The sequence below is a fragment of the Lichenostomus cassidix genome, chromosome Z, assembly GCF_008360975.1.
Source record: "Lichenostomus cassidix isolate B80296 chromosome Z, HeHo_3.0, whole genome shotgun sequence".
Taxonomy (NCBI): domain Eukaryota; kingdom Metazoa; phylum Chordata; class Aves; order Passeriformes; family Meliphagidae; genus Lichenostomus; species Lichenostomus cassidix.
In genome coordinates, this window is record NC_139511.1 from 67772324 (window position 1) to 67792915 (window position 20592).

Sequence of the window (20592 nt, forward strand, 5' to 3'; positions counted from 1 at the left end):
GGTTTTCCCAAAGCAGCAAAAGGAGCAATGTCCCGAGCTTTGGCCTCTATACTTATCAGCATGAAAAAACCATGAGCGTGAAATCAAACAACAGGCTTCAAATGGGAGCTACAATGACACTAATTTGTATGTACCATTATTTGATCTTCTAACCTACTAGGTTTAAGGTAAACCACACTGGAATATCAAGCAGACATTAAATGAAACAGTGTCATTAATTCAATCCAATGAGATACATTTTATATAACAAAGGGATTTGTTCTGATACTCAAACAATGTATATTAATGAAAGAGTCGAAATAGATTCATTTCGTTCTCAAAGCAAACACATTAAGGAAAGCCATCAAGAAGTAAAGAACACGGCTTTTTTTTTTTTTTTTTTTAAACTGTGCTTTATTTAGGGCTAAGCTGGAAAGCGTCATTCAATAATTACAGAAGATTACAAGGAGTTTTAGGGAATTGAGAGTGAAAGAGCAGTTGTATGGAACTGCAGCTGCGTTACACATCTGTACTTCCTAGCTGTGGGCTCAGTTTGCTTCAGTCCTTACTCTGGCAAAATGCTCGTTATATCCCCATGAGAGTTTTGGAAGAGTAAGGACTGCACGATCAGGCCCAATATGTAATCAAAATTAACATTTAAAAAAAAAAAGGAAAAGCAAAAAGAAAAGAAAAAGGAAAAAGAACAAAGAAAAAAAGTTTGAGACTGAGATAAAAAATACTGAGAAAAACAAGATCATAAACCAAAACCAAGAGTATAACCAAATAAATAATCAAAAACAATTATCACACTGCTCAATCGATGCAAACAAGTGTGAGAATGATGTAAATCAAGTTTTAAGACTGTGAAAATAAATTATAATAAATATGATATACTTTAAAATATATGTGTTCTTAAATAATTCATTGTTTTTTCTGAGTCAGATTTTTTAAAGCAATGTCTTATTTTTAACTGCTCTAAAGTCATTTACCAAAGATAAATATCGTGCTTTCATTAAATAGTTTTCCTTGTTTTTTCTCTATCATTACAATTAAAAGTCCTACAAAATATGCAAATTTATTTACAGAAAACAGAGCCAGCATCTTTTTTTTTTTTAAACATCCCCCTGTTTTTCAAAATTCCTTGTAAACAGTTTCAGAAATTCTTCAAAGAGATTGTTTCTTTAGTTTATTTTTATGGTTTTTTTTTTTTAGGTTTTTTAGGTTTTTTAGTTTTTTTTTTCTTTTTTTCTTTTTTAAGATTAAGGTACTAGGCTAATCCCTTGCCCTGAAGGTTTCTAGAGCAAATATGGAAGCTACTGAAGCATAGGATGATGGGAATTTTGCGGACAGCAGATCATGAAGACATGAAGCGTTTAGCTGTGTTTTGTTGTTCAAGTTAGAACTAACGTCTGATAAAAAGACAGCTGTTTTTTTCCCATTTGCATTGTCTACAGAATTGAGTCTTGTCTTGTTTATTTTTTAATAGCTGGAATGCTTGCAGTTAAAAAAGCTGCCAAAATAGCCATTTTTCTCCTTTTTCTCCTCGATAAATAACAGCATCCAACAGCAATTGGCAGAGAGTAGGAATTTATGCTCAATCTAAACTCTACAAAAATTACAGTTCTACAACATCTTTGTTTTTAGCATTAACGCTAACTTCTATGTAGTATTATTTTTTTTTTGCTTTTTTGTTTTTTTTTTATTTTTATGTTGTCTAATTTTTCTATTATATAGGTATTTTAAACTTTCTTTTTTTAAATTCTGTACAACTATTAGGATTTTAAATGGGGAGAGTTAGAAGCATTTACAAACCTTTTTGTTTTCCATTTAATATCAACCATCTTTCCTTTCTCTTTTCTATGCCTTTTTATGTACTTAATTATGTAATTATTTATTTACTTTTTTTTTGCTTTTCATAGATATCCGTCTTACCTGCCTTTAACAACGCAATCCGTGCGTATTATACAGAAAACCATATGAAAGCTTCATAGACTCTAATTAATGTATAACCAAAGAACCTCCCAAAGTATCAAAGAACTATTATCTTGCCGTTTTAAAAGCATTTAAGCATTTGTAATTTTTTTTGTGGGGTTTTTTTTGTGTGTTTTTTGGGTTTTTTTGGTTTTTTTCTTTAGGTTTTTTTTATTTTTAAATTTTTTTATTTCTTTTTTTTTAGGTTTTACATATTTCATATAATCGCTCTCGAAAACTGTTTTAGGAACAGCTCAGAGAAAAGGAAAGAACTTCCATATTTTACATACAGCTACAAGTCTGCGGTAAAAAGTTTTGTCCTTTGGTCCCTATATAGCTAAGGAATGACAGATAAAGATGCTCAGTGACTGTTACCATGGGTCTCGCATGGTAACTGCATCCTTGGTGGCAAACAGGCACTCCTTTGCCAGAATCCAGGTTTGCATCTCCTGTTTGAAGAAAAGCCGCTGTGGTGATATCAGTGTCTCTTCAGAAATCCCAGTTGATCTTCCTCCTGCTCTGATTTTACTTTATGTGTTTGTTTGTTTTCAAGCGCATGTCCTTCGAAGTCAGCAGATGTGATACTTTTCTTGAAGAAATGTTACAGTCTAAACAATCAAAGAGAGAATAGGTCTGAAGTCTTCAGCTTGACTGATATTTGCTGATATGTCAAAGGTGTAATCCAACAGTTCACGATTTTTTTTTTTTTAATATATATATACTTTTTTTTTTTTTCTAAATGTGGCCCATTCAGCTGCTGCCCTAAAAAATGAAGAAGATCATTGCAAATTAAATCAAAAAGGGGAGGGGGGAAGTAGGGAAGGTGTGGGGGGAATATTTGAGACAGGGGGGGAAAAAAGACCTAAAAATGAAAACGAAATTAAAATCAAGCCTGTTCTTTTGGGCCCAATCCTGCTCCTGTTGAAAGTAATGGATGTTTTCTTCTCCCTTCAATTGGGACAGGATGGGGCTTCTGCTTTGGTGTTTTTTTTGCTTTTGAAGGCCTTGGCTCTGATTCTGCTCCCACTTAACATCAACAGAAGGATTCCCCTTGACTTCAGTGGGAACCGGATCAAACCCAAAGTAAGCAAGGTAGTCACGATCATGATAAAGAAAAACACAATTGTTCCTATTTGTAATAATAGTAATAATAACAAATCAAAATAATATTAAGGTGTGTCTATGTAAATCTGTATCACTACATATGTGAAGACATATGATTATTGATTTTTGGCATTTTGATTATTTTTAAGTGCCACTTTACAACGCCAGATCACAATCTTGCTTGGCAGGCTTTTGTAGGGTGAAAGGCATCAGGAAAGGGTAGTTCTGTATTTTAATGGGGTGCCATCTCTGACAGTGTATGAGCTTTCTGTGGAGACGTAGCTGCCAATAACATCTACTCCTTTGTGAATGTCAGAAAGTAGGACTTTGAACAGGCAATTTATAGGAGGTTAAATAAAAAAGACTGTTGGAATAAACTTTTTTTTTTTTGGAAAAAAAATAAAAAAAGTAAAGCTAACATTTCTTAAATAAAAAAATTATTTAAAAAAATATAATCATGATCCGACTAGGCTTGACATTTAAGTAGGATGCTTAATCATTAAGGATTAGCTCTTATCTCCTTCTAGCAAGCAGGTTCTTCTTATACACTCGGTGATTTATTACATCAAGAAACTTAGAAACTGCAAAAGGTCCACTCTGGTGGAAAAGTGTCATGCGGAATATCAATCCATGCTGGCAGGTTTTCACACTGTTGGTTCAACAAACAGCAAACCGTACACAGCAGTCTAAACAATTACAACACCAAAAATAATAATATAATAAAAAAATAAAAAACACTCGTCAAGGACCCTTTTTCAGTTGTAAACAAAAAGATGCATTTTGCTTTTTTATCTGGATGGGTTTTTTCCCCACTCAATCCCTCCCTCCCTCTAAGCAATTAATTTTTGCTGGAGTTGCTGTAATACGGCACCTTAGAATTAGGAATTCTTGAAAAGACATACAATGAGGCTTTTCTTGGGGTTGCTTTTTTTGATTGCTATAGTTTGCAAACTAACATTACTATCATTAGTCTTTTTAGTTTGGATTAGTTTTTTTCAGGTTGGTTTTTTTTTTTTAATTTTTAGAAAGTGATTTGAAATATCCTAAGGGGAAAAAAAAAGGTGTCAATTGAAAAAGGCCCCAATTCTCCGGAAAAAAAAAATAATCACAAGATTTTCAGTGCAAAAAAATTAACCACACATTTTTCTCTCTATTTTTTTTTCCAAATTGTCTGTAGTTATAACAATCCCATTTTTTTTCTAAAGAATTAGGAATCCATCTTTTTTTTTTTCCTTCTATGTGACATCTAAAGAAGCATAAAACGCTGACGAGAAATCAAACGACAAATAAAGAAACCACTGCAAGCACCAAAAACGAAACGAAAATGAGCACAGCAAAAAATTGTGGCAGCACAAAGTCAAAAAAGGCACATGTGATCATGACTGGCCAATCATCAACTGATACAACATCCAAGAAAAATGCTTCAATCACGGCACCTGCACGAAACTTGACGGCATGTCATGCAACCAATTCTTAGCTTGTTACATGACGCCATCATGTCACACTTTCAACTTCGAGTTGATTTGAACTTACGGCCTGGGGAACTGTATTCTCCACTTTCATGTCATTACGAGAACTTTTTTCCTAGCTCAGCGCGAGACTGTGGTGGATTTGACTGGCTCTTGGTTGGAATTTGATTGAATGACAAAAGAAGAAAAGATTTTTTATATATATATATTTATATATAGTGTGGAAAAAGGGAAAGGTGGGGAAAGAAGATATATATAAAAATAATAATTAAAAAAAAAATGTTACAAACACAGCATCAATCAAAAAATTCTAATGGAAATACTTGTCATTAAACTATAGAAAACGAAACAAGAATGAGAGCAAAACAAACTAACCGAACGGAAAGAAAAGAAAGGAAAAGAAGAAAAGAAAGTAAGGAAGAATAAAAAAAATAAAGGATGGAGGAGGCCTAGCCAGAGACACACACATAAAACACACACTTAAATGTGGACACACGGTCAACAGCGAACAGGAACAGAGCGTGATGCAGCGGCTGTTGAGGAGAGCATGCACTGAATGGATGAGCGCAGACACAGATCGGTTTGCGGAGTCTGGAAAATAAATACATTCACTGCCAACCAGAATGCTTTCGTTAGCACAGGCCTTCCCCACACCACCCCCAGCCGCCTGCGCTCCGCGGGATGGCTGGACAGAGTCCTCCGGGAGCCTGGCCATCGCCTCGGATGGACTGCAGAGCAGGCACCACTCTGATTTGATTTACATCCAGCTTTAAAATCGTGGGGGAGTAATAGGCCAAGAGCTGCTTTGGCTACAGAGAATAAACAAACAAACAAAAAAATTGAAAAATTAGGAAAAAACCAAAACAAAAGGAAAGCAGCTACTGCTGGTTGCTGCATGTCCATTTAGCAGTTCACAGGACGGCGGGCTCTGAAACAGCGATGCTGGTATGGTGAGGGAAGCAGACTTGTAGGAGGACTCGGATGATACGATGGTCCCTAAATCAGCATCATTAAAAGAAGGACATTTGCTACTTTTGCATTTGGCTCTGGCCTGAATTGAAAAGATAATGGAAAATAAAAGGGATAAGAGAAAAGAGAGAAGAGAGAAAAGAGAGAAGAGAGAAAAGAGGAGAAGAGAGAAGAGAGAAGAGAGAAGAGAGAAGAGAGAAGAGAGAAGAGAGAAAAAAGAGAAAAAAGAGAAAAAAGAGAAAAGAGAAAAAAGAGAAAAGAGAAAAGAGAAAAGAGAAAAGAGAAAAGAGAAAAGAGAAAAGAGAAAAGAGAAAAAAAAAGAAAAGAGAAAAGAGAAGAGAGAAAAGAGAAAAAAGAGAAAAAAAGAGAAAAGAGACAAGAGAAAAAAAGAGAAAAGAGAAAAGAGAAAAAAGAAAAGAGAAAAGAGAAAAGAGAGAAAAGAGAGAAAAGAGAGAAAAGAGAGAAAAGAGAAAAGAGAAAAAAGAGAAAAGAGAAAAAAGAGAAAAGAGAAAAGAGAAAAGAGAGAAAAGAGAAAAAAGAGAAAGAGAAAAGAGAAAAAAAGAGAAAAGAGAAAGGAGAAAAGAGAAAAGAGAAAAGAGAAAAGAGAAAAAAAAGAGAAAAGAGAAAAGAGAAAAGAGAAAAGAGAAAAGAGAAAAAAAAGAGAAAAGAGAGCAGGAGAGGAGAGGAGAGGAGAGGAGAGGAGAGGAGAGGAGAGGAGAGGAGAGGAGAGGAGAGGAGAGGAGAGGAGAGGAGAGGAGAGGAGAGGAGAGGAGAAGAGAGGAGAGGAGAGGAGGATATAAAGCAAAAAAGAAGGAAAAAAAACAAACAAAAAGAGAAAGGAAAAGAAAAAGCAAAGGACGACGAGAAAGGAAAAGGAATAAAACCTGCCAGGGGCTGGTTCCTACAATCTGTAGAAACACCCTGTTCCTCTCCTATGAAGGAAAATGACCCTTTACTGGCCCACAGAGTTTTGCCTCAGTAAACACCGAAAATCACTGCACACAACAATACACTTGTCTCAGTCAGCAGCTCTGCACCCTGTTCCTCAGGTATTGCCTTTCTGTCCCCTTGGCAGAGCTCATATCTCTCCTTGCAGCCTATTTCTGAAAAGTCACTGCACACGAATGAAATTTCACCTCGTGTCGGGGTGTCACAAGAATACTGTTGGCAGTTCTTATCCTGAAGTCATGCACGCTGGCTAGCGAAAATTCATTCCCTGGCTTTTTGTTTGTTTGTCTGGAGTTTCTTTACTGTTTCTGTGAACTGAAACATGCTTTCTTGGCTACAGCATTTATGCTTAGCTGACAAGAGACGATGCTGAACTAAGCCCCTGATCTGAGCATTGGCTTCAGCTCCACACTTTCCCCACAGTTGGCTGCTGTCTTGGGTGAAGCTGACTCCTTCTTGATGGCCTGGCCCCAAAGTCTTGCCCTTTGATGATCTGGAAGTGTCAGCCTGAGCTTCCTGGGGTTTGACAAAGACAGCAGACTGGTACCCCCAAGGCAGATGCAAGATCTGTGTCTATAGTTATCTCACAAGCCAAGAGGGGGAAAACTGTCCTTTTGAAGATGGCCCAGGCTGGAATTGTTGTCATTTGTGTCCCTAGGTACCCAAGAGCAAATAGTGTCATCTGTACAGCTCCTGGAAGAGGAAAAGATCTCTAGCATTCCTCTTACCCTTCTGGGCTTTCTGGCTGTTTCATAGCACATGAAAACAAGCAGCTGGGGAAGGAAGGAGAGCTGTCAGCACCATTACAGCAAGACCTTTCTCTTTCCTTACCTCAGCTGTGCCAGCAGGAAAAGGAAGGGTTGACAGGCTTTGATTCAATGAATGGACAAAGGAGGCAACAGGAATGGGAGAGATCTGGTGGAGCAAACAATATCCTGCTCTATTCCTGGGAAGCAGCAACAACACTCATCTGTCTGGGGTTGAAGAATGGGATAGCACCAGCTGCAGGTTCAGGGGTGAAGCTCAGGCAGTGGGTTTACACATGGATGCTAGATCCAGGCAAATCTCAAGATGGGCAGAGGTTCTTTGTTGCAATTCTACTGAGGAAAAGATTTAATGTGCAGAGTGGGAAGGACCGGGTTGTCTGTGAATGACCACTGCTTTGGAGGTGGCACTGCCATCCCTCTGCCTGTCCTCCACAGACACCCTCAGACACTGCAGATGAAACACACACACACACACACACACACACACAAACATATACATGTACAGATGAAGGATTAGGACTTGCTGAGGCTAAAAGAACAGAAAAAAAAAGAAGCCACCTGAAAATACTCTTTCACACAAAAGCTGCATGTGGTCATCCTGCCTGCCTATCTTGGGTCTGTTTCTCAAGCACCAAAGAAAGCTGTCCTCCTAAAGAAGGGATCTGCAGAACCCACCTAGCCTGTGGTCAGGAGATGACCCTTTGATATCCTTTGATAGTCTCTAGGGACAGGTCCAAGGACTTGCACCACTGAGCAAACCATAGCCAAATAAATCTGGTAAATGCCCAGCTTCTTCTTGGAAACATCTAAGTGTTTTATAGCCTGGGACTGTTCTCCTTGAACACTGGAGAGAGATAAGGGCTTGAAGTCCTAATGTTGGGATTCAAGATGCAGACATCTTCATCTGAGCAGATCAGTCCAGGGCAGTGTTAGTGGAGACTTGCAGGGGTTGTAGGTCCCAATTCGCTTATGCTTAGGAACTGTTTCAGATAAGACTGTGAGTCATGACCAAAAGGAGCCAATATCTCTCTCATGGTTGTAATGAGGACCTTGACTGACTTGCTGTGAAGGGGATAGTTACAGTATAGCTCTGTACCATCAGGGGAAATGAATCTCAGTTAAAGCCTGGGTTAGACAAACATAAATCCAATGTCCTTGCAACCTGTGCTGTCAGCAGAGTAGTCCTAATGCTACAAACACCTCCGTTGCAGGAAAGCTTTTAACAGCAGCCTCTGGCTGTTCATTGTGAGAGACACTCATTGCCCATGGAGTGTGGTACTTGGTGCTGAGGGAGCTGGCAGGGGTGCTCACTGAACAACTCTCCATCATTAATCAGCAGTCCTGGTTAAATGCAGAAGCCCCACTTGATGCAGGTTAGCCAGTGTGATGTTCATCCACAAGAAGGGCTGGAAGGAGGGTCTAGGGAAGGACAGGTCTGTCAGCCTGACCTCAGTTCTGGGGAAGCTCATGAAGCAGGTCATCCTCAGTGCCATCATGCAGCCCATGCAGGATAACCAGGGGATCAGGCCCAGCCAGAATGAGCTCATGAAAGACAGGTCCTGCTTGACCAACCTGACTTCCTTCTGTGACAAGGGGATCTGCTTAGTGGATGAGGTAAATGCTGAGAATGTCTGCCTGGACTTCAATAAAGCCTTTGACAGCATTTCCTACAGCATTTTCCAGGGGAAACTGGCTGCTCATGGCTTGGATGGGTGCACTGTTGCCTGGGTAAAAAACTGGAAGATGTTTGGGCTCAAAGCATGTTGGTGAGTGGAATTACATCCAGTTGGGGCTGGTCACCAGTGATGTTCCCCAGGGCTCAGCACAGGTGCCAGTAGGAGGCTGAGGGGAGACCTTCTCACACTCCCTCTGAAATGAGGTGGCAGACAGGTGGGGCTCAATCCCTTCCCCCAGGTAACCAGTGACAGAACAAGAGCAAACAGCCTCAGGTTGCAACAGGAATGGCTTAGATTGGATATTAGGAAAAGATTCTTCACTGAAAGGGCTGCTGGGCACTAGAATTGGCTGCCTTGGTAAGTTGTGGTGTCACCATTCCTGGAGGTATTGAAAAGAGGCGTGGATGTGGTGCTTAGCGCCACATTTTAATGGCACACTTCCCAGGGCTGGGTTAATGATTGAATTAAATGTTTTTAGACATTTTTTACAGCCTAATCTGTACTATGATTATAGGATACCCTTACAGCAGGTAGGTGAGCTGAGAGGTGTGTGCAAGCTGCTGCAGAAGCCTAAGAGTCCCTGGCTCTCTGGTGAGTGCCACAGCCCAGGAGCTGTCACTGTGTATCTGCTAAGCTGCAGATGCAGCCAGATGCAGGTACAAGCTGACTCTGTGCCTTCACAGGACCACACATTGTCCCAAAACTGCCACCATCGAGCTGGGCTACCAGGTTGAAGTTCTTCTTCCTCTGCAGAAATCTGCTGCCTCCAGTTCCTCACCATTTCTACTGTGTCTCTCCCCTGAGTGCTTATTAGTCGAGTCTCCACTGATCACCTCTGTCCCCTTTTTCTTGTTTAGGATGTAAGAAACATCCCCCTGAAAAAAGGCCATCACTTCTTCCAGCACCAAAGAGGCTGTGCTCACACTGAAGCCTCTGATCATGGCATATACTAACTTCCTTACCTTTAAACAATATACATTAATCTCCATTTGCACACGTGTGCCTTTGCATTCAACCCAAGACTGCAGTCAGAATCCTGTCTTTCTGTCTGCTGGAGGCTGTGGCCAGGCACACCTACTGGAAGGAACTGGAGATGTTTTTGTTACTGGTGATGGATCTTCACAGCTATTGCCTCTGAAGCTGATCAATATTATTAAAATTCCAGCCCGTGTTTTTCTCCTTTGCCTTTTGTACTGTTTCTATAGCAATTTACCTCTCTGTTTTTGCCTCCAGTACTGGATGGCTCTGCTCTACCTTATGCCTCAGTCCTCCTCTTCACTGTACCCCAATACCAACCCACACAGATTCTCCCCCTTCCCCAGCTCCTGCCCAGACTGTCTGGCAGAGGTGGAAAAAGGAGGCAGGGCTCTCCAAAACCCACTCCATCCCTATGACAACCACTGCTAAAACTGTGTGGTGAGCCCAAGATTAGGAGCCCAAACGTGTTAGAGTGGGAAGGGCAGTGCGGTGAAGGGGACTTTGCATCCATGCTGGGATTAAAAGAAGCCTGATCATTTATACCAGACATCAATGCATTCACCTGGACTCTTGGGGTGCTATTTTTAGGGGGGGGAAGAATATTTTTGTCAGATGCTTCAGCTCTAGCAGCTGAAGGTTAAAAAGGAGACAGATTGTATTTATGAATCTTTAAATACATGAAAATGCACACCAATATATCCATATGTATATGTACAGAGGTATTACATATACATACATATCAGCAGAGACAATTGCACACACACAGACAGAGAAGCCAATGTGATCTAACAGGGAGATGGGAGTCCAGCATTTCAAATGCCAATCTTTTATGTTTTTTTTTTTGTTTTTCTTTTAATATGCTTGATGACCCTGCCTCATTTTCCCCATTTATAAATTTAAGGTGATGATAAAAATTAGCTCTTAAATTGCAATGCCCTTCTTTCAAATAATTGTATGACTTACTTGCTGTGCAATGTTGTTACTAAGATTGCTCTCATTTAACTATGTTACATTAAGAGCTAGTTGAAAAATGACAATTATTTTCTGGAGGAAAATTGTCATTATTTTGGCTTTCTTTCCTGTGAATATTTTGTTAATAAACAAAACAAATCTGGGGTGGGGGAGGTGGCCAGAGAAATAGATTAATTTTTGCCTTTTTTTCATCAATCTGAAAACGAGTCCATTTTTAATAGGAATTTAGTGTTTTGAAGGCCAACATTTTTAATCAAGGCAGTTATGTTTTTTGTGCTGTTCGCATTTCTTTTTTAATCTACTGGAATGAAAATTTGCTGCAGAAACCTCCAGTTTGGTCAAAATGTCACTTTTTGGTCATCCCCTCCTCCCCCAGCTTGTTTGATGAAAAATTGTCAAGCAGCAATAGCTGTGTCACCTCTGATTTATCTATTTTTCTAGAGCCATTAGTCTCAAGCAGCAGATGAAAAAGCACCAGAACGGAGCAGCTGCTCCTGGAGAAGCCAGCCTGGACAGTCAGAAAATGTCACTGCCTCCCTGAGCAGTGTTGCTTTTTCTCACTCTGCCCCTGAGAAGAGGTGACCAAAGGTGCTGGGGGTCACAAGGGTGGTGAAGGAGTCCTGAACAGGCGTGGAGGAGTGTGGTGGGAGGAAGGGCTGGGCTGGGCAGGGTGGGGATTCAGGGTGGGCTGGTGCAGGAGGGAGCTCTGCCCACCACCAGGGTTGCTGCTGGGAGCAATGAAGGGCTGGGTGAGGTCTGAGTGGTCACAGCCCTGTCCACCCTTCTCAGCAACACCCAAATCTACTTGCTCATGCATGCTTAGCCATGGCTCTATTCCTCTTTCAGCTCTGTTTTTCCAATCAAGAGCTTTGCAGGCAAAGATCAGTGCAATGAACTCAGGTCATTTTGGGAGGCAGTGATGGTAAAGGTCAAATGAGTGTTATATGGCTACTTTTCCAGCAAAGAAGGTAGCCTCTTTCCCTCCCAATGGCCAAATCAGTGAGTCCTGTGCCCTGAGGAGCATTTATCCTGCCTCATACAGAGTGCTCACCCCTGCTTTTGCTGCAGGTGAATATTAGGTGGGAGAGGAAATTAAGCTTGCCTTTCTGCATACAATGAAAGGTTCTTTATTACAAGAGGGCCTCCAGGAGTTTTCTATCTCCTGAGCATTGTACCAACAGTTTAATTAAAAAAATGTACATGGTTGAGAACTATGTCTAATTGGTAAGCTGTAAGAAAGCCTCAGTGCCCAGTCCCCACTGTTTCTGCTTTTTCCCTTTATAGATTGACTAGACCTTATCAAAATGCAGATGAAAGCAGTGCTACACTGTCCTGTTTTTGTTGCTGAGGGTTAGATGGGGATGCCTGCTGCTCTCTTCCTCTCCTCAACAGACCCCTAGGATGACCTCAAGACCCTAATCAAGTCCAACTCATAGATCCCAGCAGATACAATTAAGCTGCCTGTGCCTTCCCAGTAGTTGTGTGATACACCCCAGAGAGGCTCCAATACCTGCCACCAGACAGCAGAGCCCACAGCTGCCTGCCAGGCTGGAGGGGTAAGAATTTGGTTTGCAGTTGCTCACCAGGAACAGGAAGGTGCTGGGGTGATGCTCCTGTGGGGTTGCAAGGAGAGGAGATCCCAGCTCTCCTCCCAGCCTGACATCCCTGCCAGGGATGTTCCCCAGGGACTCTCCCAAAGCTGGTCCTGTGCCAATGGTGGGGCTGGTGGGTCTGCTGGCCTCTGATGTGTCCTGGGACTGCTCCCCAGAGGTGAGACTTCACTTTCCCTTCTACCAAGGCTGTTCAGCTCCATGCCTAGCCTCTGTACTCCTTTAAATCAGAATGCAGCCAGGAGCACATACTCCCAGCTTGCAACACTCAATTACTCCTTCTGATATTTTATTTTTTTTGCCTGCAGCTTCAAATTACCTTCAAGGTGCACAGTACAATTATCTAAAAATATTTCCTGCTTCATTTTAATTGCACTAAAACTCTGATGTACCTCCAGTGAGGAGCAGTAAGGTGGAAATTGGTGCCCCAAATATTTCAAATTTATTAAAGTCCAGGATGACTCAATAAGCTTACACAGTTCTGTTAATTATTAAATATTAATAATTTTTTGTTAAAAGCCCCACAAATATTCTTGAAGCCAAATTCTTTATGAAGTTTCTAAAAGAGGATACTTTTACTAAGGAGATAGTAACTCTTTCTGAGTTGGAGAAAGATAAGACAAGAATTCCACCATGTAGTTGGAATGGTTTCCATCTGGAGAATTCACATGTCTTGGCAAATTTTAGTGTCTCAGAATTTGATTCTGAAAACACTTACGCATGTGACTTATGTCTGTGACTCATTTCACTGCTATAGCTGAAGTATTTATATGGTTCTAATTTAGAACTGGATCACATTTTTGTTCAAAGCCTTCATTGATGGAAAGTGCAGGTTATCAGTCAAATGTTATCACTGCTTAAAAACAGTCAAAACTTTTTGTCTGAGAATTAAAAAAGAAATCCAAAACAAAACGATTTTTTTTCTGAAAGCACTGAAAACCAGTGTGCTGATTCCCATGATGTCTGGTTCATAAGATTACTTCAATGTACTTCAAAAAGAATATTGAAAATAAATCCCAAATTCTATTTGCATCCAGTTGAGTCTGATCAGTCTCAGTTCTTTGGGTTTCTGCTTCATTGTCCCCTCAGACAGCCTGTGCTTATGAAGCATGTCCCCTTGTGCCTGTAGCTGTGCTGGCTTGGGAGTGCATTCATGCCCTAATCCACAGAGCTGAACCAAGCAAATGCAGCAAGTTCCTCACCAGTCTCATACAAATGACAGCATCACGTTAAGCTAAGCCTTTATGCTCCTCCCTGTGGCTGAAAGCTCAGGAGTAACCTGAGTGAGGAATGGCAGTGGGCAAGAGGTGGCATTCAGTGCATGTCTGACCCATTCCATGGCTGGGAAGGAAGCCTGATAGTGATAGAGGAGTCCAGGGCAGATATAAAAAGATGCTGCCCATCTCTGCAACTCTCCCTCCCTCTTCTGTGCTCACTAGGGCGAGAAAAACATCTGACCATCTCCAGAGCAGCTCATGTCTGCAACTGATTCTTAAACAGTTTGAGGGAAATTGAAGGTGTTCAGCCTCTTGCCAAAGGGCACACTGAAAAGATGAGTCTTGGAAAAAACCCCACCCACCAGCCCCTTGCTGCTGGTGTGCAACTCCATGCACTTGCTTTCTGAGAAGGAGAATTCCAGGAAGGCAGGTATTGGCTCATTGTTCCCCTTGGGAATACAGGAGACAGATTAAAGAGTAGGGGAAAAAAACTTTTTTCACAGGTAGTCTGCCCTGAACAAGAAAAGGTTCCTGACACCAACAAACTAATCAACGCTGAAAGCTCACGAGGTCAAGCTTTCCCTTCTCTTCCATTATTCTTTTGATTTTTTCTAACTGGTTGGGACTCGATAGCTGCCCTGGCAAGTCTATAAATATAAAATCCTTTCTTGCCTTCCCCTGGAGCACACCAAGGACCATTTGAATACCTGTAGGGACAAGTTAAAACTAAACAATACCAAAGCAACTTGCAAGAAACAGGTTGTCCAGCCAATCTTCAAATGCTGACCATTCTGTAAGTCAGTCCCAGGAAGCTTGTCTCTGCTCAACAGGAATTGGGAAAGGCAGCTCTCCCTCTTAAGAGCACTCCCTCTGGATTCAGTGTTTTGTGTGGAGCCTTATGGCCAGGAATGCTAATGCCAAATAACTGAGCTGGCTGAGCTGGAACAGGGTGAGAGCTGGGCCTGAAGGAGGCAGCCCCAGACCATCAGGGTTATGCTCTGGAGGTGTGGGCTGCCCTCAGCACTTCAATGCCTGTGCCTCAGTGCCTGTGCCTCCCCCTCTGTGCTGCCTTGAACAGCCACCAGTCCATAGCTGTAGGAGTTTCCCTGACCTGAGCACCAAGAAAGACCTAACCTTTGTATAGGCTGAAAAGAGGGAAACATTTGCCAGTGGAAACACTGGCCTCCAACTTACGGGGTCTAAAATGCTCCCAAAGTCAAATGAGAAGTGTCTTGGTATGGAGGGGAAATGGCTGAGGATGTGGGAAGATTTATGGCTTTTGCTGCATTGGAAATACCCAAAGTTTCTCTCCCAAAGCACTGCCCATGTTCTCTCCACTGCAGCACAGGGAGCTTTTCTCAGCAGTCTTTTAATGGCAAAGGAAAGGCTGCTCCCTCCATCTTTCCTATCTGGGGCTCTCTGCTGGGATCTGTGCTCCTTCAGTGCTCTGTCTGGTAGAAAAGGAGGAAAGAAAAATGCCCCATTCCCTACCAAGGCCTGACAAACAGGAATCATAGCTGCAGCATAAGCTTCTCTGATGGATTCTGCCTCAGCAAAATGAAATTAAGATTTCAGCAAACAAGCTCCAATTCTGTGGTACCAGTAGAACAAATGACATCTGATAATTGCTAACTCCTTTTGCTTATTCTTTGCTCTGTTCACCCCATCAGTCTCTCCAGATTATATTTTCAGCTGAGTTTAATGAACGCCATTTATTAAACTAACACCAGGGCTCTGCTTTGGCCTCAGACAGATGTGGCTGCTAATATGAATCATTTTGTTCAATTGGATTATTCTGATGGAGAGCGGATCCCTGCCACTCCGAGGAGCACAAATAAATGGGGAACAGCTCGCCTCCAGTTGTGACCAGCCGCTCGCCTTCATTAGGAGGCAGCTCCAGGCTCTGCAGGCAGCCTGGCAGGATGGAGCCCCTACTGCTCCCATCAGCTGGAGCTTCTGCTCCTTTCCATTCCCCTCTCATGTGCAGGGCAAGCCCAGATCTCAGTGTGGCCCTGGTCCTGGCTTGTCAGGGGGACATGAGCATCACTGCCACCTTCCCTGAGTTTAGCAGCTGCATGGGCAAGAGGATTCACCTCCTCCTTTGTCACAGTGAATGTTCCTTATCTGAATGCACACCAGACTGCCCTGACTGTGTATCCTTCCCTTCAGTATGGCATGTCTGACCTCCTTTACATTGACACCTGAGAAAATGTAGACTACTTATTTGCTATTGATCCTTCTTTACTCTGATCTTCTCCAATTATTTGGCCAAAGGGACAGGGATGATATGCTTTTAAAGGCTTGTATTAATCAGAAAAAAAAAGAGATAAAATCCATCTGAAATCTCCCAGACAGAGATTCCTTCAGTCTATCGTTTGGGATTTTAGTGCTGAAAATTTTGGGTCAATCTCTGTAATACGTTGTGTTCAGGCACCAGACATCCATCTATCTGTCTATCTCAATACAAATCCTGCCTTCTGTGAACCATAAAACTCCGAGCAGAGTGACATTACCACTTCTCACATCGACAGAACACACTGAGCGCACACAACTTGGGGAAAAAATTACAGAGGCAATTTGAAAGATTAGAAAAGAAAAAGCAGAAGATTTCTGCTTCCTGAGTGTAGGTGACCAAATCCCGCAGCAAGTCTTTAGCTGGCACAAATTATCATCACTCCCTTAAAGCCTACTTTTTTTCCCCAAGTGAAGGACAGGCCCAGCACTTCTTCAGTTACCTGTGAACCTCAGGACAACTCATTTATTCTAGAGCATTTCTGAAGAGAGAAATTATTTGCATTTTAATCCTAAGCAGCATCCTGGGGTTACTTCCAGGAATCCCTGGTGAGTACCAGAAGTCAGGCTGTCAGGAAGTGGGTCTGTGCTGAAAGAGAAAAGACCCCAGAGATAACCATGGTGCCAGTCTGTGTGCCTTTACTAATTACTAACACCATGTCAGCATGCTCCTCAACAAAGCCATCTAAAGACATAAATTCCTCCATTCAGGTTTAAGTTAGGAATATTTCTCCAGGAGTGAGGTATTCACTTACTCCTGATGAAGATCTGTACACCTTTCTCTAAATTGCATTACACTGGTCTTCATGGGTGATGGGAACAAGGCCTATAGGAATTCCTGTTGGGATTTTGTGTAGCAAGGTCTGTATGGTCTCTACTAAATAATGCCCTTGTAACCTAAGGTCAGAAGACAGAAACTCCTCAAATAAACCCCCTTCTGAAAGCACCAAATCTCTTAAAACTGACACATAAGAGCCCAGTTTCCTGCAGCTGGCCTTGGGCTGTCTGCTAGGTTTCCTTTCCCAGTGTCCAATCTGCCATGTTGGAGAAATATGTGCCATGCAAGGAAAATGCACAGAGAAAAATAAAGAGCATGGAAAGCATTCACTTGTCATACATCACAGGAAATGGAATGCAGCGTCTACTCATGAGTGGAGATGCTTCAAGAGAGTAGAGAAAAATAGAGAATCTTATCCAGCAAAGACAAATTTTTAGGTGACTGCACAGCCCATGGGTTTAATGGCCTAATTGTTTCCAAATCCTTAGAAACCAAGGCAGTGAAAACCCATTTTCTTTTGGAACAACCTGCTTTTAAGATTCTACCATGACAGCCACGGTCTGCAGCGCATTCAAATCAACCAAAAGATATCTTTGGCTTCAAGGACTGGGCGTCACAGAGCCAGAATTCTCAAAGGTTGTAATCTCATCACTGTGAGCATTTTAAAATGTTATTGCTCTGCATAGAACAGGTGCTTCAGGCAGCCCAGCTGCTGGATCTGTTTAACATAGGAAAAAGGGGATATCTAGAGCTGGGGAGGGAGAATGTGTCTCCCAGTAATGGGAGAAATCTGCTTTCTAAAGAGGATCACTTGAGTGTGGAACTGCAGCTTTCTGTGGGTGCAAGAGATTTTCTTCTGTTTGTAAGTCATTGTCACAGAAAGGCATTTTTAAAATGAGCCATTGTGATATTTGGAGATAGGCAGGATCATTCCCAAGTCTCTCTGCTCTAAGAAGACCAGAGCAGCCAGAATGGTGACATTGCACCTCCGGAGGTCTAGAATTACAAATAATTGAAACATCTCTGCTAGGAGAACGTTTAGAGTTAAATAAGTAAGAGTGGGGCTGAATCCTTGGCTGCCATAAATCAATGTCACTTCACTGGCTTCAGAGGAGCTGGTGATTGACGCTGCCTGAGAACTTAGCCTGATCATGGCTGTGGTTAGTACTTTTCCAGACAGAGCACTGAGTTTTCATTTACTCTGCTTCTTGCTTGGGAAATGACTTGACTGCTGTTCTCCTTTCCCCTCCAGCTCAGCCTTCTACCCAATATTTCAAAAAGGTTGGATGAAGCTCAGCTGAGTGGAAAAATGAACCATTTGAAATAAAAACTGGTTTTTTTTTCCTAACTGCAGTCACAGGGTAGGATGAAAGACACCTGAGAAGCAGAGTTTGTACCGTAAACCTTCAATTCTCTGCTACAGCTGAATCAAACACTTCAGACACCAGAGTTTTGATATTCACTTGTATCTGGCCAAAGTTACCGTACCTATGAATTATTCAAATATGCAATTATTGCATTTGATATATCACTGGGTATAACCGTGGGAACGAGAAACAGTGTTCTAGTGCAGCTGATTGTATATGCCTTCCAAAGCATAAGGACATCAATTTAAGGTGCTCACATTGATGGAGTACTCTGCAACCCCTTATTAAGATTCTTGCCAGCTCCTGTAGCAGTTTTCCCCTGCAGAGTAAATTTCATGGAGATTTTTAGCCTCCCTTTTCTTTATCTCTACAGTGTAAGTGCCAAACACTACCCCATAGAGCTTCAATTCATGGTTCTGCAGTAGGTCTCAAAGGTCAGTCACAAAAACATCAGATCATTTTCAGCTTACTGATCAATGCTACATGGGTGACCTGAGTCTTGTGAATCATGTGTTGGGGCTGACTTGTAACTCATTTCATTGCGAATTTCCAGTTTCCCTGGAAGGTTTTAACCTTCTTCTTAGAGCCAAAGGGTTGTGCCCTGCCTTCAGCCTCTGCTGTTCATATTGTCTTTACCTGGAGAAAAAAACATTTTCGTGGTGCTGATGCTTGCATTGACTGAACACACCAAGGACAGCTCTATCTGCCTTCATCTCTGAAGTTCTAGACCTTTCTTTGCTCTGGCCCCGGGTAGCATTTGCAAATTGATAAGATGCCTGTTTCTGGTTTGCACATTATTCTCTAGTGCCCCAATATCAAAGGATTTTGCTGACTTGTAACTTATTTGAAGGTCCTGTAGAAAAATGACTATGTTTGTTTTCTAGGACTCATCCTGTATTTTCACAATCCTCATTCATTGTGGGTCTTTGCCTTCTCTCATTCATTTTGTACATATTTTATTTAGCAGAGGATTGATTCTGTCAGTGTTTGCTGCTGCTTCTGCTTGAACAAAAAATGTGGCTATGGATGTCTCCTGTGTTTTTCCATCTCTTTGGCTCTCATTTCAAATCACGGCTGTTTCAAACGCCTACTCTTTCCTTTTCTTAATTTCCCAGTTTTCCTTCAAGTTGCAGTCCCTCATGCACTGGCCCAGCAAACTGTGTACTGAACGAACCCAGTAAAAATTTCCTTCAAATGCTGCTTTTTTGAGGTTACTGCAGCTGCCCATTAACTGATGCAATTGAAGCTCACACTGAGCTCAGAAAGGCTCTAAAATTTGACTTACTCAGGTAATTTGTGTGACATTGTCCATATGAACTCCCACGCTAATCTTGCTCAAGTGGCTGAATATGACATTACCACCCTCCAGGCAACCCTGCAGCTTTGGGGGTTTTGCTGTGAAGAGAGCACAACCATAACAACCTCCTGGTCTTTTCACAGTAGGAACAACTCAGAAGGCTCTTTGCTGGCTGAGACTTTGGCAAAAGTTCTCACAAACCCCCAGAAGTTTATTTCAGGGCACCAGGGCCAAGAACATCACAGCGGGATGAGAAGTGGGAGGCTGCTTTAATATCTGTTATTTAATTCTGAAATATTTATATTATCTAACATTTTTAAAAACTGGGGACATGTGTTTTAATGAAGAATTCCTGCTCCAAACCGAGGGAAAGTATTGTGATATTGCCTTGTGCTGCTCTATCACTCCCATGACAAATAGTGCAGATCTGTTAGTGACCTACATGGACTCATTTAGATGCAAACACAGCAATACTCCTGAAAAGCTGCCCTGCTTTGAGGAAGAACAAGTTCCAAATATTGCTGAATGGAATTCAGTCTCAGAGCAGTAATTACTGATTGTAATTTTGGAGTAAATGCAGTAATTAATTATTGTAGTTTTCCATCAGTGCATTATATTGTGTGCCAATCTTAGAATAAAATAATTAGCAAATGGGATTTTGCATGCTCTGATATCGAAACTGTGGTTTGTAGAACAGACATGAGAATTTTGCTGTAATAAAGTTATCAGTAATTTAAATGGACAGACAGGTTAAAAATGATCAGACAGGGAAAAAAAGGATTTCCCTGTCAGTCTTGCAAACACTTTCAGGAATCCTGCTTTAGCCTCCTCCACTAAAATTCACTTCCATTCTCTTCGTACAACACAACAGCACAAAGTTTGGGTTGCAAACACAGTGAGGGACACTTAATTTAATCACAGGTGTCAGTGGAAATGAAAAACAAAAGTAATCCAAAGAACAGAAAAAAAATATTGGCTGAGGTGATGGTTTTCCAGTACCTAAACAGACTTTCCAAAATTAAGCTGTGCTGATTTTTTTTCTCACTTTATTTGCTCATATTAAAGCTTGTGCTGGAGTACTGTTTTGATGCAATTATACTAGTGCAAATTTCCATAATTTAAGCAAGTCCTAAATGATCTAAGTGATGACTAAAAGAGGGAAACAACAATAATCTGTGCAGGTGGAAGAGAAGCTGCT

General features: G+C 41.5%; 1 protein-coding gene across 10 annotated transcripts in view; it reads right to left on the bottom strand.

The window, feature by feature from the left end:
- Positions 1-364: 364 nt before the first annotated feature.
- CELF4 (CUGBP Elav-like family member 4) overlaps positions 365-20592 on the bottom strand; it is a 696490-nt gene continuing 676262 nt past the window's right edge. For 8 of the 10 annotated variants that reach the window (XM_085042053.1, XM_085042047.1, XM_085042049.1 and 5 more), the window contains one exon: positions 365-2712. The gene's annotated coding sequence lies outside the window, so the exon portion shown is untranslated. Of the gene's footprint in view, positions 2713-4587; positions 4676-20592 lie in introns of all 10 variants that reach the window. The other 2 variants (XR_014846705.1, XM_085042045.1) reach the window with 2 other exon arrangements.